At 47.4% G+C, this 15,949-nt stretch overlaps 1 protein-coding gene across 1 annotated transcript in view; it reads right to left on the bottom strand.

Moving 5' to 3' along the window:
• Window positions 1-13,415, bottom strand: part of P2RY2 (purinergic receptor P2Y2) — a 36,266-nt gene extending 22,851 nt beyond the window's left edge. The window contains exon 1 of the mRNA XM_035115851.2: window positions 13,081-13,415. The gene's annotated coding sequence lies outside the window, so the exon portion shown is untranslated. The remainder of the gene's footprint in view (window positions 1-13,080) is intronic.
• Between the last annotated feature and the right edge of the window lie 2,534 nt (window positions 13,416-15,949).

Below are 15,949 nucleotides of genomic sequence, written 5' to 3'. Positions count from 1 at the left end.
GCTGAAATGGCAAAAATGACCGGGAAAATCAGAAACCAAGGAGATGGAAAACTTTAATAAGGAATGGGAAAATTTTACAATTTACTTAAGAGAACATTGCAAACAACTTAAAATGGATGTCATATAGAGGAGGGAGAAAGGTTGTTTTCTGCTGCTCCAGAGAAGCGGACACGGAGCAATGGATTCAAACTGCAAGAAAGAAGATTCCATCTAAACATTAGGAAGAACTTCCTGACAGTAAGAGCTGTTCGGCAGTGGAATTTGCTGCCAAGGAGTGTGGTGGAGTCTCCTTCTTTGGAGGTCTTTAAGCAGAGGCTTGACAGGCATATGTCAGGAATGCTTTAATGGTGTTTCCTGCTTGGCAGGGGGTTGGACTGGATGGCCCTTGTGGTCTTTTCCAACTCTATGATTCTATAATGCACATTTATGTCATTTTAAGAGCCATGGCTTCCTGCAATGAACCTCGGGAACTACAGTTCACCCATCACAGAACTAATTCCTAGCACCCTTAACGGACTACAGTCCCCAAGATTCTTTGGGTGAACTCACATGCTTGAAATTCGTGGTGTGGGTGTGACCTCAATCCCATAATGGCAAGTTCAGGTTGTGTAATTAGAGTGGATTGGGAGGTCATGTGCTCAGGCTTTTAGCAATAAGGAAAGTGGCAGAAAACACACTGGAAAGTGTGAGCCAATATTTGCTTTGACACAGGAGCATCTAACCTAAATCGGAATGAACGCTCATTGAATAGCCAAATAGTCTAATCTCCCACACAAATAAACTGGGATTACTCATTAAATAGGCAACCTTTTCTAACCTCCCTGCCAAAAAACCCCACATAGAACGAATTCTCGTCTAATCTCCCTGAAAACAAAGTCATTCAAGAGCCAACTTTGTCTCCCTGCAAAGGAATCAGGATGAATTCCTCAAGAAACAGGTAACCTGGAAGTGCCCCCTCCAAAACAAACAAACAAGCAAGCAAAATCCTTAAGTGCATCTTTTTCATTTGGTCTCCCTCCTTCCAACGTCCGGTCTAAATTGGCCACTTATCTTTGAAAAGTTCCTTCCCATCATTAAAGGCAAAACCCTTTGTCTTTCTCGGTGTCCCTCCCACACACCTGAGCGGCCTATAAAATCACCCCACGCTTCTTCGACAGCATGATGACTTTGACCTATTAAAGCAATGAGTCACTCAACTGGAGATACAGGAGGGCAGAGAGAGAGAGAGAGAGAGAGAGAGAGAGAGAGAGAGAGAGAGAGAGAGAGCGCACCTAGGAAGACATCTCTTCCAGCAGAGCCACAACACTTCTCAGATGACTGATAGTTGGGTTTAGGGTTAGGGTTGGGTTTAGAGTTGGGATTAGGGGTGGGGTTAGGGGTGGGGTTGGGATTAGGGTTAGGATTGGGGTTAGAGTTGGGGTTTGGGTTGGGGTTAAGTGGTACCTGCTAGATCAGGCATCCCCAAACTGCGGCCCTCCAGCTGTTTTTGGCCTACAACTCCCATGACCCCTAGCCATAGCTGCCAAGTCTCCCGTATTCCCCGGGAAATCCCCGTTTTTCCAGCTGTTCCTAGCTGAAAAATCGGGGTTTTTTTGTTTTCCCCCGGTTTATTTTGGCGCGACGGCCATTTTGGAACTGGGCGGAGCGTGCTCAGAAGCGACTTTTGATGCTGCTCTGCCCAGTTCCAAAATGGCTGCAGTGCGACTTCTGGCGCGGCGGCCATTTTGGAACTGGGCAAAGCAGCATCAAAAGTCACTTCTGAGCATGCTCTGCCCAGTTCCAAAATGGCGGCAGCGCTACTTGCGGTCTGCTACTTCCACCCGGTCCCTTATTTCTCCGACAGCAACTTGGCAGGTATGTCCCTAGCTAACAGGACCAGTGGTCAGGGATGATGGGAATTGTAGTCCAAAACATCTGGAGGGCCGAAGTTTGGGGGTGCCTGTGCTAGATGTTTCAGACTGTTTTTGTTTACCTGAAAGATTTCAAACTGTTCAAAGCAGTCAGTACGCATGGATGTCTTTGAGCAACAGGGGAAAAAAGAGGTGCTTTTCAGTTCACTGATATGCTTTCTTTTAATAAAGGCTTTCAGAAACATTTCGATTTAGCAGACATTTGTGGATTTTGTAAGTGATACGGCTGCTTAGAACAGCTGACCACATAAAGAAGTGGTTTCGGCTTTCGGGGAAATGTCAGGAAGGAAGCTTTCTATTTCTTTCATTTCCCTAATAAGATTGTTAATACTGTACGGGCTAAGAAGCAGAATATCTGGGTGAAGTGGTCGGCCGCTGCGAGTACAGGATGCTGGAAGCGATGGGCCGCTGGCCTGATCCAGCTGCAGCACTCTCCTTATGTACTTAAGGTCTCAGTTCATTCCTTGGCATCTCCAGGTGGGGCTGGAAGAGACCCTCTGCCGGAAACCCTGGAGAACTGCTGCCAGTCAGTGTAGACAATATTGAGTTAGATGGACCAATTGACTCAATATAAGGGCATCTTTCTATGATCCTTTGTTTTTCACGCAAAAGGCCCCAGGTTCAGTTTCCAACATATCCATTCGGGGATGGGACAGGTTCCTGTCCTAAACCCTGGACAGCCACTGCTCAGACAGCCGACCCTCCCAGTGTCCCTATTTTCCAGGGACAGTCCTGGATTTACAGAAGATGTCCCGGTTTCCTGGTTTAAGGCCTGGAAACGATGCCTTATGAGGAACGGCTTAGGGAGCTGGGTATGTTTAGCCTGGAGAAGAGAAGGTTAAGGGGTGATATGATAGCCATGTTCAAATATATAAAAGGATGTCATATAGAGGAGGGGAAAAGGTTGTTTTCTGCTGCTCCAGAGAAGCGGACATGGAGCAATGGATTTAAACTACAAGAAAGAAGATTCCACCTAAACATTAGGAAGAACTTCCTGACAGTAAGAGCTGTTCGGCAGTGGAATTTGCTACCAAGGAGTGTGGTGGAGTCTCCTTCTTTGGAGGTCTTTAAGCAGAGGCTTGACAGGCATATGTCAAAAATGCTTTGATGGTGTTTCCTGCTCGGCAGGGGGTTGGACTGGATGGCCCTTGTGGTCTCTTCCAACTCTACGATTCTATGATTCTGATTTGATCCCAGAATGTCCTGCTTTTCCTTAGGATGTCCCCTATTTTCATCGGAGAAAAGTTGGAGGGTATGAGACAATGGGGAGCTGACTGGACCAGGAGTCTGGCTCAGGACAAGTCAGTTTGCAATGAGAGAGAAGCTGGCAGTAGGGTCTGGGGTGGGGGGGTGGGAATGACACTTTTGTCGTAAGTTCTGAACATGCACAGTAAGCAAAGCCTCTCCAGGAGCAGCTGAGCACACCTGGATTTGGGCCAACAAAAGAGAGTCAGGACCAGGACACTTATTAACAGCCTGGGACAAAGAAAGCTCATTTCTACACAAACCAAATCTTGTTTATGAACTGTAGTCTGCCAAGGCAACTAGAGGCCCTACAATCATCAGGCAAGGCCTTGGTGGTGGTGACACCACTTTGGGCTGCCTGGTTGGCACTGAGCAATGACAGGGTCTTTTCGGTGGTGGCTCCTTGTTTCCCCGAATGCCCTCCCTTGTGAGGTGTGTCTGCCTCCTTCCTCGCTGTCTCACAGAAGGAATTAAAAAACATTCCTGAATGTTTTCAAACTGTGTTTGGAATGTTTTTAGGTTCTTTTGAGAATGCTTGTTGATTGGTATTGGGAATGAAGGCGGATATAAACTGAAATCATCATTATCCTCAGCTCTGAAAGAAAATCCTCAGTGTCCTATAGGAAAAGGGTATGGGTTTGAAGCTATATAAAGCTACCGCTTTGCAGGTCTGGGTCTGGTAAGTAGGAGGGGGCAACCCTACCTGAAATCCTGGAGAGCTGCTGCCAGTCAGTGTGGACAATATGGAGCTAGATAGACCAGTTTAAGGCAGCTTCCCTATGTAGCCTGCCAGGAAGGCCGAGTTCCCACTACCACTAACAGCTATATAATATATTCTGATTTTCGCCCTTTGTCCTCCCTGAGGTTTTAACAAGATTGTAAAAACTCCTTGAAAACTAGAAAAGTTTTGAGTCCTTGATGTTCGCCAGCTCCTCCTTCAATGCACACATGCGGAGACCTCTGCTCTGATTCCTACTAAACCATCTACAAAAACAGAGTCTTAAATAGCTGCCAAGCCGAGGAGAAGAGTTGAGATATGGAAGTGGGCCAGGCCTGTAGACACCACCAGCCGCTGCTGGAGAAAGCGGACACACATACAGACAGACACCCTAAGGGGTGAAGGACACAGTCATGGGCCAGGGGTCAGCTTCACCTGGTGAACACCAGCCTGAAGGGGGAGATGGCAGAGTGACTCAGGCTTCACCCTCCAGAGGCTGTGGACTCTCCTTCCTTGGAGGTTTTTAAGCAGAGGTTGGATGGCCATCTGTCATGGATAATTTTTAGCCAAGTTTCTTGCATTGCAGGGGGTTGGACTAGATGACCCTTGGGTCCCTTCCAACTCTACAATTCTATGAGAAGGCACTGATGGGAATCAGCTGGCTCCAGCCTTCTGAAACAGAGCCCTCAGCAGCAGTCAGCTGCTGAAAACGACGCCTGTGGTCTGCTAGACTGGTGACTGGGGACGGCCACCGAGCCCATATAACACTGGTCCTGAAAGACCTACATTGGCTCCCAATACGTTCCAAGGACAATTCAAAGTGTTGGTGCTGACCTTGAAAGCCCTAAACGGCCTCGGACCAGTAGACTTGAAGGAGCATCTCCGCCATAGCTGCCAAGTTTTCCCTTTTCTCGTGAGGAAGCCTATTCAGCATAAGGGAAAATCCCTTTTAAAAAAGGGATAACTTGGCAGCTATGATCTCCGCCCCAATCTTTCGGCCCAGGCACTGAGGTCCAGCTCCGAGAGCCTTCTGGCAGTTCCCTCACCGCAAGAAGCCAGGTTACAGGGAACCAGGCAGAGGGCCTTCTCGGTGGTGGCACCCGCCCTGTGGAACGCCCTCCCAGCAGATGTCAAGGAAATAAGCAACTATCTGATGTTTAGAAGACATCTGAAGGCAGCCCTGCTTAGGGAAGTTTTTTAATGACTGATGTTTTAATGTATTTTTAACCTTTTGTTGGAAGCCGCCCAGAGTGGCTGGGGAAACCCAGCCAGATGGGCAGGGTATAAATATTATTATTATTATTATTATTATTATTATTATTATTATTGCTCTCCTTCTGTACCCTTGGCCCTGTGATCTTCTGGATTCCCTGACCTCTGGACTGTCAGACGTCGTATGCGAATTCTGATCTCAGGCAAGTGTTCCTTGGGGATTCGTAGCCCCTGCTTGCTTGGCAACCAGACTCGAACGGGGCTACGACATACACCAGCTCCGAAACCAGTGAAGTCCAGTCCCTTTTTACAGAACATATGAACATGGGGAGAGACCAGTGCATAAGAAACTTTAGTAGGCAAATCTGTACTGAAGAAGAAAAAGAGCTCCGTAACTGGATCAGGCCAAAGGCCCATGTATGCCAGAATCCTCTTTCTCACAGTGGCCATCCCTCATTTGCAATGACGGGGATTCAGCTTGTGGGGAGGGGGGGTCCTGGAAGAATAGTGGTGTGCTGCCCCCCACTCTCATTACCGCCCTACAGGCAAGAGTCCCCCCCCCAAACACCCCTGCCAGGCATTGCAGCCAAAAGCCCTGGCGTGCTTCTGCAAACAAACTCGCTCCGCGGGTGCACTATTTGTTTTGACGTCCGGCTAAACGGAACATTTTGTTCAGGTTGGTGTCCCCCCCCCCCAAGGGTCGTGCCCTGAGTCTCTGGGTATCGAAGGGATTTCTGCCAGCTCAGCTTACCAGATCATTCTCTAGGGGGGGTCAGTTCACACATGGCCCCCCACCGCTTGAGTTGCCACAGTTTGGTCGCTGGGCGCTTGAGCCTTTTTCAGATGATGTTAGGGAGAAACGCCTTTGGGCGGCAGGAACGGGCATTAGCACAGCAGGCTTCCTGCCTTGCCCCCCCAAAAAATGCACTGCAAATTGTGTGAAGGCTCCCCCCCGCCCCCGTGGTCTCCTCCAGAAAACCTGTTTTTTGAGCATCCATAGAATCTCAGTAGATACACTACACACAGCGTTCCCCTGATCCACCAAGCTTGTAACTCTATCAAAAACAAAAGAGTGGGTGACACCTGGCTTGAGAGCAGTACAGGTGAAAAGGATCTAGGAGTCTTGGTAGACCACAAACTTGACATGAGTCAGCAGTGTGATGCAGCAGCTAAAAAAGCCAATGCAATTCTGGGCTGCATCAATAGGAGTATAGCATCTAGACCAAGGGAAGTAATAGTACCACTGTATTCCGCTCTGGTCAGACCTCAACTGGAATACTGTGTCCAGTTCTGGGCACCACAGTTCAAGAAGGATATTGACAAGCTGGAACGTGTCCAGAAGAGGGCAACCTAAATGGTCAAAGGCCTGGAAACGATGCCTTATGAGGAACGGCTTAGGGAGCTGGGTAAGTTTAGCCTGGAGAAGAGAAGGTTAAGGGGTGATATGATAGCCATGTTCAAATATATGAAAGGATGTCATATGGAGGAGGGAGAAAGGTTGTTTTCTGCTGCTCCAGAGAAGCGGACACGGAGCAATGGATTCAAACTTCAAGAAAGAAGATTCCACCGAAACATTAGGAAAAACTTCCTGACAGTAAGAGCTGTTCGGCAGTGGAATTTGCTACCAAGGAGTGTGGTGGAGTCTCCTTCTTTGGAGGTCTTTAAGCAGAGGCTTGACAGGCATATGTCAAGAATGCTTTGATGGTGTTTCCTGCTTGGCAGGGGGTTGGACTGGATGACCCTTGTGGTCTCTTCCAACTCTATGATTCTATGAAAAGAGAGAGATGAGGTTTGTCTGGCATGACATGCTGGGTCTCAGATGATAACTAGAGCAAAGACACCTTTCTGATTCTGAGTTGGGCCCCGTGACTTAACTGGAGCCTATGCATTTGTGGATGGAGAGCAGGATTTAATCCCGTGCCATTGAGAAAGACCGCCTTGCCCATGGAAGAGGAACAATGAATGTCTTCTCTTTCCTGATCTCTCACTCTCTCTTCTCTTATAGTCTGGCCAGGCTGAAAGAGAGGCTGGTCAGCCTGGGAGAGGAACTATTAAACCTTCCTCATCCTGGCAGAGTAACCTCAAGGGGAAACAGTTAGGGAGGGAGACGGTATCAATGGAAATTAGCTTAGCATGGAATTAGCGGTGGGGTTGTATAATGGGAGCTGGAGTTGCAATTCCTTTGATTTCTAGTCTGTTCCAATTTGAAGACTAGGAGAGGCATCTCTATCTATCTATCTATCATCTATCTATCTATCTATCTATCTATCTATCTATCTATCTATCTATCTATCCAGTGTGCTATTTTTCTATAAAAAATGTGCCAGAATGCACCATGAACCATACAATTGGAAGGGACCACGAGGGTCATGTAGTCCAACCGCCTCAAATGCAGGAACCTTTTGCCCAACACGGGGCTCGAACCCACGACCCTGAGATTCAGAGCCTCAGGCTATGAGCCATGTCTACCAACTACGTCTATCCCAGGTCTTCAATGTGTAATTCTCTGGATTTTGCAGAAGGCCCCAGCTCCAATTGTACAACCAAAAAAAAGGAGAGAAATGGACATTATATGAGTGGTTATAACATGCAGAAATGTACTGTGTTGTCGAGGAGCGCTTGCAAAAGATGTGTCTTGGGAGAAACGGAACGCTTTCCTTGTTCTTTTATAATAGCAATGGCGCCCACCTGAGAAGTACAAGAACTGAGTTCCAGCTGGGGGGAAAGCCATGTTTATCTATCTATGTACTGTATTTATGTACAGTCGTACCTCACGCCTTGGGAGTTGAACATTTTGGCTCCCGAACGCCACAAACCCGGAAGTGAGTGTTCGGGTTTGCGAATGTTCTTTGGGAGCCAAACATCCGAGGCGGCTTCCGATTGCATGCAGGAAGCTCCTGCAGCCAATCAGAAGCTGCGCCTTGGTTGTCAAACGTTTTCGGAAGGCGGACGGACTTTCGGAACAGATCCCGTTTGACAACCAAGGTACGTCTATCTATCTATCTATCTATCTATCTATCTATCTATCTATCTATCCCTTTACCCTAAAGTCCCAGGGCAGGTCATGATAAAACAAGTACAACATTAAAAAAAAATTAAAACCACTTACAATCATTAAAATCAGGTGAGTCTTAAAAATGTAGACCGCAAGTGTCAAAAACCAGGTGTGTCTTCAGCGCACATCCTCCGAAAGCTGTACAATGAAGACGACACCAAATTGGGAGGGGTGGCTAATACCCCAGAGGACAGGATCACACTTCAAAATGACCTTAACAGTGGGTTTGTAACTGGCTGGCTGACCGAACCCAAAGGGTGCTCATCAATGGCTCCTCTTCATCCTAGAGAGTAGTGACTAGTGGGGTGCCACAGGGTTCTGTCTTGGGCCCAGTCTTATTCAACATCTTTATAAACAACTTGGATTATGGGCTTGAGGGCATCCTGATCAAGTTTGCAGATGACACCAAATTGGGAGGGGTGGCTAATACCCCAGAGGACAGGATCACACTTCAAAATGACCTTAACAGATTAGACAATTGGGCCAAAGCAAACAGGATGAATTTTAACAAGGAGAAATGTAAGGTACTACACTTGGGCAAAAAAAAATGAAAGGCGCAAATACAGGATGGGAGACACCTGGCTTGAGAGCAGTACATGTGAAAAGGATCTAGCAGTCTTGGTAGACCACAAACTTGACATGAGTCAACAGTATGATGCAGCAGCTAAAAAAGCCAATGCAATTCTGGGCTGCATCAATAGGAGTATAGCATCTAGATCAAGGGAAGTAATAGTACCACTGTATTCCGCTCTGGTCAGACCTCACCTGGAGTACTGTGTCAAGTTCTGGGCACCACAGTTCAAGAAGGATAGTGACAAGCTGGAACGTGTCCAGAAGAGGGCAACCAAAATGGTCAAAGGCCTGGAAACGATGCCTTATGAGGAACGGCTTATGGAGCTGGGTATGTTTAGCCTGGAGAAGAGAAGGTTAAGGGGTGATATGATAGCCATGTTCAAATATATGAAAGGATGTCATATGGAGGAGGGAGAAAGATTGTTTTCTGCTGCTCCAGAGAAGCGGACACGGGGCAATGGATTCAAACTTCAAGAAAGAAGATTCCACCTAAACATTTGGAAGAACTTCCTGACAGTAAGAGCTGTTCGGCAGTGGAATTTGCTACCAAGGAGTGTGGTGGAGTCTCCTTCTTTGGAGGTCTTTAAGCAGAGGCTTGACAGCCATCTGTCAGGAATGCTTTGATGGTGTTCCCTGCTCGGCAGGGGGTTGGACTGGATGGCCCTTGTGGTCTCTTCCAACTCCATGATTCTATGATTCTAAGGTGCCCAGTGCCCCTTCGTGGGGAGGGAGTTTCACTGCTTAGGGGCTACAGAGAAGACTCTCTCCTGGACTGCCACCACCGCTTTGAGCCTCTGAGGGTGGGGGCATTGCCCCACTAACCTGAGTCGGCCCTATCGGATCCTGTGCAGCTGAAGTGTGTCTTGCTTCAGGTTATGACACTGCTGATTGCCGGAGGGGCAAAGTCCCTTTCAAGCTGGGGCTGCCCAGAGCTGCTTAGAGAGCAAAGGGACCAGGGGTTGTCTTGGGGGCAAAGTTCTCCCCCACTTTGCAACATCTACACAACACTGTTATTACTGGTTCAGGACCAATGCAGGCGGGAGTTGTGGTCCAAAATATCACCATGTGGGTGAAGGCTATTGTAGGGCCTGTGGCTTTAATCCCATCAGTTTCAGGCAGTGGATTACCAAATAGGCAGGTAAAGGTAAAAGGTAAAGGACCCCTGGATGGTTAAGTCCTGTCAAAGGCGACTATGGGGTGTGGCACTCATCTCGCTTCCAGGCCGAGGGAGCCAGCGTTTGTCCGCAGACAGCTTTCCGGGTCATGTCCTTTACCAGCAGGACTAGACCACTTCTCGTGCAACGGGACACCGTGATGGAAGCCAGAGCACACAGAAACACCGTTTACCTTCCCGCCACAGCAGTACCTATTTATCTACTTGCACTGGTGTGCTTTCAAACTGCTAGGTTGGCAGGAGCTGGGACAGTGCAATGGGAGCTCACTCCGTGGCGGGGATTCGAACAGCCGACCTTCCGTTCGGCAAGCCCAAGAGGCAAGCCCAAGAGCGCCACCCGCATCCCTACCAAATAGGCAGAGTAGGCACTGACCTATGGGCCCCATGTCCTTTAGGGGTCCTGTGGCAACAGATCAAAGTAATATTGATTTGATCTTGAAAGATAAAAAAAAGTATTAGCGGATCATTTGCGAGGGCGCCCCGAGATTTCAACTGCCTAGGGGCCTCCAGAGGGGTTAATCCGGCACTGACTGCAGGGCCAGGAAAGAATTTAAGGGGGGGGTTAGGACAGACATGGCCGTGTGCCCTGCCAGGGGGCACTGGAGGCCCCAACAGCTACCCCCAAATCACAGGTGTTGGTGCCATCTGAGCAACAGCCGGTGTGTTTTCGAACCGTGAAAGCGCATGGGCTTCACTTGCCGAAGCAATGCCCCACCTGGGGACTATATTTCGCAAATCCGGCCATACTAAGAGTTTGGCCACCAAGGAGGCACTCTGTTTCCCCGAGTGTGTTTACCTCCTGAAACATCCACCACTCTGGCAACTTTGGAGTTTGCAAGAAGTGATTTCAGTTCCTGCGGGGGATCCTCGTTTCTACGCAAATCCTCCGTTCGCCCGCGCCGCAAACAAATTAAGAGATGGACGGCACCGTGACAACTCCAAGCAAATTCACGTCTCGCAAGAACAAAACCAGGTTTTGCTTCAATGATAAACAAATGAAAAGACAAGGTTAGGGGGGAGGGGGCAAGCCAGGTTTTCCAAAGCAAGGGATGTTTTTGTGTTTGTGTGTTGACGTGTTCTACGGAGTCATCTGATCCTTCCTTTCATCCTTCTATTAAAGCAAGCAAAGTAACTATTTTCTGTGCGTATAACAAGGTGGGTGAGGTTTGTTCCCAGTCCTGTAGCTAACATGCAACCTGTGCCTATTTTGATTGCCCACTGGGTGTTAAGACTCGCTCGAAACTGGATCGGATCATTTTGCAAGCACAGAGCCAATTGTTTGTGACATTCCAAAACACCATTGTGCTTTAAATACATAGGAAGCTGCATTGAAAGGGAGCCAGGCTGCTGCTCCACCTAGCTCAGCATTGTCTACCCAGACTAGCAGAGGTTTTCCAGGGTTTCATGGGCAGGGGGCCTCACCCAGCCCTACCCAGAAATTTTAGAAGCTAGATGCTGCTGTATGCCATCGTTTCATTCACGATAGCAGCCTGCATTTCTCGTGGCTTTCTGGGAAGCAGGATGCTACAAGGGAAGCAGGATGCCAGCGCATGCTACAAGGGAATTAAAGGAGGCTTCCTCCCATTGAACACCTTGCACTACACTAAGGAATTAAGAGCTTAGCTCGAATTCCTTCTGTCTGGTGCAGGATGCAGAAACTATCGTAATTTGCGGAGACGTCTGAAGCTGGCGGGAGTCGTAGTCCAAAACTTCTGGAGGGCACTGAGTTGGCAAAGCCTGCCCTATTCTATAGGGGCTGTGTTATGTTGTGTGTTGGGTGGAATGCTGCAATATTATTTCTGCGTCTGAATCTTCATCCTTGGACCCATGGGTGTTCCCAGGAATTTTGGGAGGGTGGGGAAACCAAATACTGAAAGTGAGGAGGAAGCTAGTTTTTCACACGCGCAAATGATCGTTACGGTGTCAGTACATTTTGCTGCAAATCTCAGGCTCACAAATACTAGGGAGTTTGTTTAATGAAAGCTGGGAATCTGGGGAATTAGGGTTCATCCAGAAAGAGCAATTCCCCGACCCCTGCAAGCTATGGATGCCCATGCCACTTGAGCAGGTCAAGAAATACAGTATATTTTAAACTCTCAGCCTGGACAAAAATCCCAATACAGTAAAAAGAATAAACAACAGCTCCTCACAAACTGAAACACCCTGAGCTGAACAGGGAGGTAGCATAATAGAAATCACAATATAGTCTTCCTAAACGTGTTTTTCCAAGGTCCGCCTGTGTCCTCACAGTTGCCCCACAGAGATTAGTAAAGGATTTGATTTGACTCATCAAATAGCTAACAGTTGAATAACTTTTTGCTCAGATTTATTAATGGCCAGATTGTTCCAAGTAATGCCCACCCACAGCTCTGCTTCCTGGCCCACCCACACTTAACAACCAATACAACACTGGGCTCAGAAGCACTGGGTTCAAATCCGGGTCAGACATGCAAGCTATTGGGGAGGCCTTGGGCAAGTCAGTACCTCTCAACCTGTCAAGCCTACCTCGCAGGGTTGTGGTGAGTGGGGAATGCAATGGTGTAACAACCCCCCCCTTGCAAGAACCTAACGCCAGAGTTTATTCATGCTTGCTCAAAAGGAAGCAGCCAGCAACCTTTTTTATATAAAAAAAATTTAACCACACATTTGTACATCATAAATAAACCATGAATCATCATGAAATAAATCACGTTATCGTACAAAATGTGAGCTAAGTTGCAATGACTCAAAAGGCTTTCCTAAATTTGTACATATACCACTTTGAACCCCCAAGGGCTGATTGCATGACCTTATTTTTTAAAAGAATGTTTAAAAATCGCCCTTTGATTGTTGGCTTTTTAAGTCTCAAGGCTGCAAACTGATCTAGGTGTTGCGCCCCATCTCCCTGACAGGTCACAACCTATTTAAAACCGGCGGTTGACAAAACAGGAACCTAAAAATAGCGCAAGAGGGAGAGAGATCAACATCCCAGGGGGATTAAGTTATCACAAACCTGGGGGGGGGGGAGAGAGAGAAGGAAAAGACCCAGATAGGATCAAGGGGAGCACTTCTGTGTGAGGAGGGTGGAAGTTTTCATGGAGTGCCTGATCTGTGGAACTCCTTGCTGCTGGAGTGTGTGTGTGTCAGAAATGCACCGAGAGACGTTTTCCGCGAGCTATTCCGCAACCTGCAAAGACACCCAGCCACAACTTACAGTTTCTGCTTTTTTCCGGGGAGAATCTCACGGTGCCGGGTCTCTTTCCTTTTCCATGCTCACTTCCTTGCCCTGGTAAAAGCAGCAGCAGCAGGAGGAATCGCCGGGAAATACAACATCCCACCCCCCTCTACCCGCCTCTCCTTGGCTGGCTTTTCTCTCTCTCTCGCGCGCGCGCGTTTGTTTCTTTCCAACACTTCGCTTGTTTCTGTCTCGGTTTGCAAAAGAGACGCAACAGCGACCGGAGTGGAGGCAGAGAGGCGTGCCTGGTACTGCGAACTGGCCTGCCCAGACTGGCCCCTGGGAGGGGAAAGAGTACAGGAGAGGCCTCTCTCTCTCTCCCTTTCTTTCTCTCTCTCTCTCTCTCTTTCTCTCTGGGCAAAGATGACTAGTTGCTGCGCTCTCAAGTCAGATTGCAAAAGCCCTAGCCTGGGACTCCTACTGCGTCCCTGCCGCGCGCTCCAAACGCGACACCCAGCTGCCGCCAGCTGTGTCAAAGCAGAGCCAAAACGCCTTCGTAGGAAACAAGCCGGATTTCCCAGTCCATATTTCACTTCCCCGCCACCCCCCACCCCCAGTGCCGGATTTAAGTACAGTATAAGCTAAACAAGCTACAGCTTAGGGCCCCAATCTCTTGGGGCCCCCAAAAAAATTTAAAGGGGAAAAAATGGATTGACATTTGCAAAATATAAGATAAGTTCAACAATTACTTTGATAAAATACGTAGTTTGTTCTGTGCAAATGGCTTTAGATACCTGTTAGGTGCATAAATTACCATATGTTTAGTCATTTAGTCATCTCCGACTCTTCGTGACCCCATGGACCAGAGCACGCCAGGCACTCCTGTCTTCCACTGCCTCCCGCAGTTTGGTCAGACTCATGTTGGTGGCTTCGAGAACACTGTCCAACCATCACGTCCTCTGTCATCCCCTTCTCCTTGTGCCCTCCAGTTTTCTCAACATCAGGGACTTTTCCAGGGAGTCTTCTCTTCTCATGAGGTGGCCAAAGTATTGGAGCCTCAGCTTCACGAAAAATTCCTTCCAGTAGCACCTTAAAGGTAAAGGTAAAGGGACCCCTGACCATTAGGTCCAGTCGCGGACGACTCTGGGGTTGCGGCGCTCATCTTGCTTTACTGGCCAAGGGAGCCCAGCATTCAGCTTCCGGGTCATGTGGCCAGCATGACTAAGCCACTTCTGGCAAACCAGAGCAGCACACGGAAACACCGTTTACCTTCCCACCAGAGCGGTACCTATTTATATACTTGCACTTTGACATGCTTTCGAACTGCTAGGTTGACAGAAGCAAGGACCGAACAACGGGAGCTCATCCCATCATGGGGATTCGAACCGCCGACTTTCTGATCGGCAAGCCCTAGGCTCTGTGGTTTAACCCACAGCGCCACCCGCGTCAGTATCTGAAGAAGTGTGCATGCACACGAAAGCTTATACCAATGACAAACTGAGTTGGTCTCTAAGGTGCTACTGGAAGGAATGTTTTTATTTTGTTTCGACTATGGCAGAGCAACACAGATGCCTACCTTTAACTAGACAGATAGCATATATAGCATATATTCCCCACCATTTCCGGGGGTGGGGGGTGGGATTGCATGTTTAATCAGAGAAAAGTCATTGTGAACCTGTGTCAAAGACTTTTCTTGCATAAAAAAAAGAAAATGAAATCTTGACATCTGGATTTGAGAACTAAAGATCATGTTTGTTTCTAGAAAGTGGCTCTGTGTGGGTTGTTATATTGGATTGGTCTGGACGAAGTGAATATTGTTTTTATTTGGCAGGCAGATGAAGAATCAGAAGTTTTTTCCTTTCTGAACCTTATTTCCCTCTCTTTCCTATCTTTTCACCTCTTTTCGCTCTCTTTTTATTTATTTCTTTTTCCTTCTCTATTTCTCTCCCTCCCCCTTTTTGTGTTTTTATTGTATGCATATAACAGTCTTGGCTTGGTTTTTAAAAGGGGGGGAGAAATATACAAAGTTTTGTATTCTTCTCTATAAACATTAATAAAAGTGATTAAAAATAAAAAATATTTTTTAAAATTGCTTGCGCCAAAGTGGATTAATTTTTTTAATGGGAATAATACTTTGGAAAACAGAAAGAAACAGTTCCTAGCAGTGCTTGATTTATAACCTAGATCTCCACTACTTTATAATATGATCATGGATATCCAGGAAGTTTAAAGCAAGAGCCTGAATCATTCCCAAAATTCTAGTTACAGGTAGGTAGCCATGTTGGTCTGAGTCGAAGCAAAATAAAAAAAAATCCTTCAGTAGCACCTTAAAGACCAACTAAGTTTTTATTTTGGTATGAGCTTTCGTGTGCATGCACACTTCTTCAGATACACTTGAATCAGAAGAGTCAGACCCTTATGTATATACAGAGGGTGGTGGTGGGGGGAATGGGTGATGGGCTGATGGGAGTGGTAAACCTGTAGATGGCTGTTAACGACTGCTGATGACTGCAATTGGTCCTGCGGGGGAAAAGCAAGGGCTGAGGCACTAAAGAAAGCTTGATCATGCATAATGAGATAAGAATCCGATGTCTCTATTCATCCCAGGTGGCTCCATGGTTTTAAGCTTGGTAATGATTTCCAATTCAGCAACTTCTCTTTCCAGTCTGTTCCTGAAATTTTTCTGTAATAAAACAGCTGCTTTGAGATCTTGTATAGAATGTGCTGGGAGATTGAAGTGTTCTCCTACTGGTTTCTCTGTCTTGTGGTTCCTGATGTCAGATTTATGTCCATTTATCCTTTGGCGTAAGGTTTGGCCTGTTTGTCCAATATAGAGAGCTGAAGGGCACTGTTGGCATTTGATGGCATACACAATGTTAGAAGATGAGCAATTAAATAGTCCTGAGAT

The sequence above is a fragment of the Zootoca vivipara genome, chromosome 4 (assembly GCF_963506605.1).
Source record: "Zootoca vivipara chromosome 4, rZooViv1.1, whole genome shotgun sequence".
NCBI lineage: Eukaryota > Metazoa > Chordata > Lepidosauria > Squamata > Lacertidae > Zootoca > Zootoca vivipara.
Note: the sequence above shows the minus strand (reverse complement) of the source record. Positions and strands in the feature narration are given on the sequence as shown.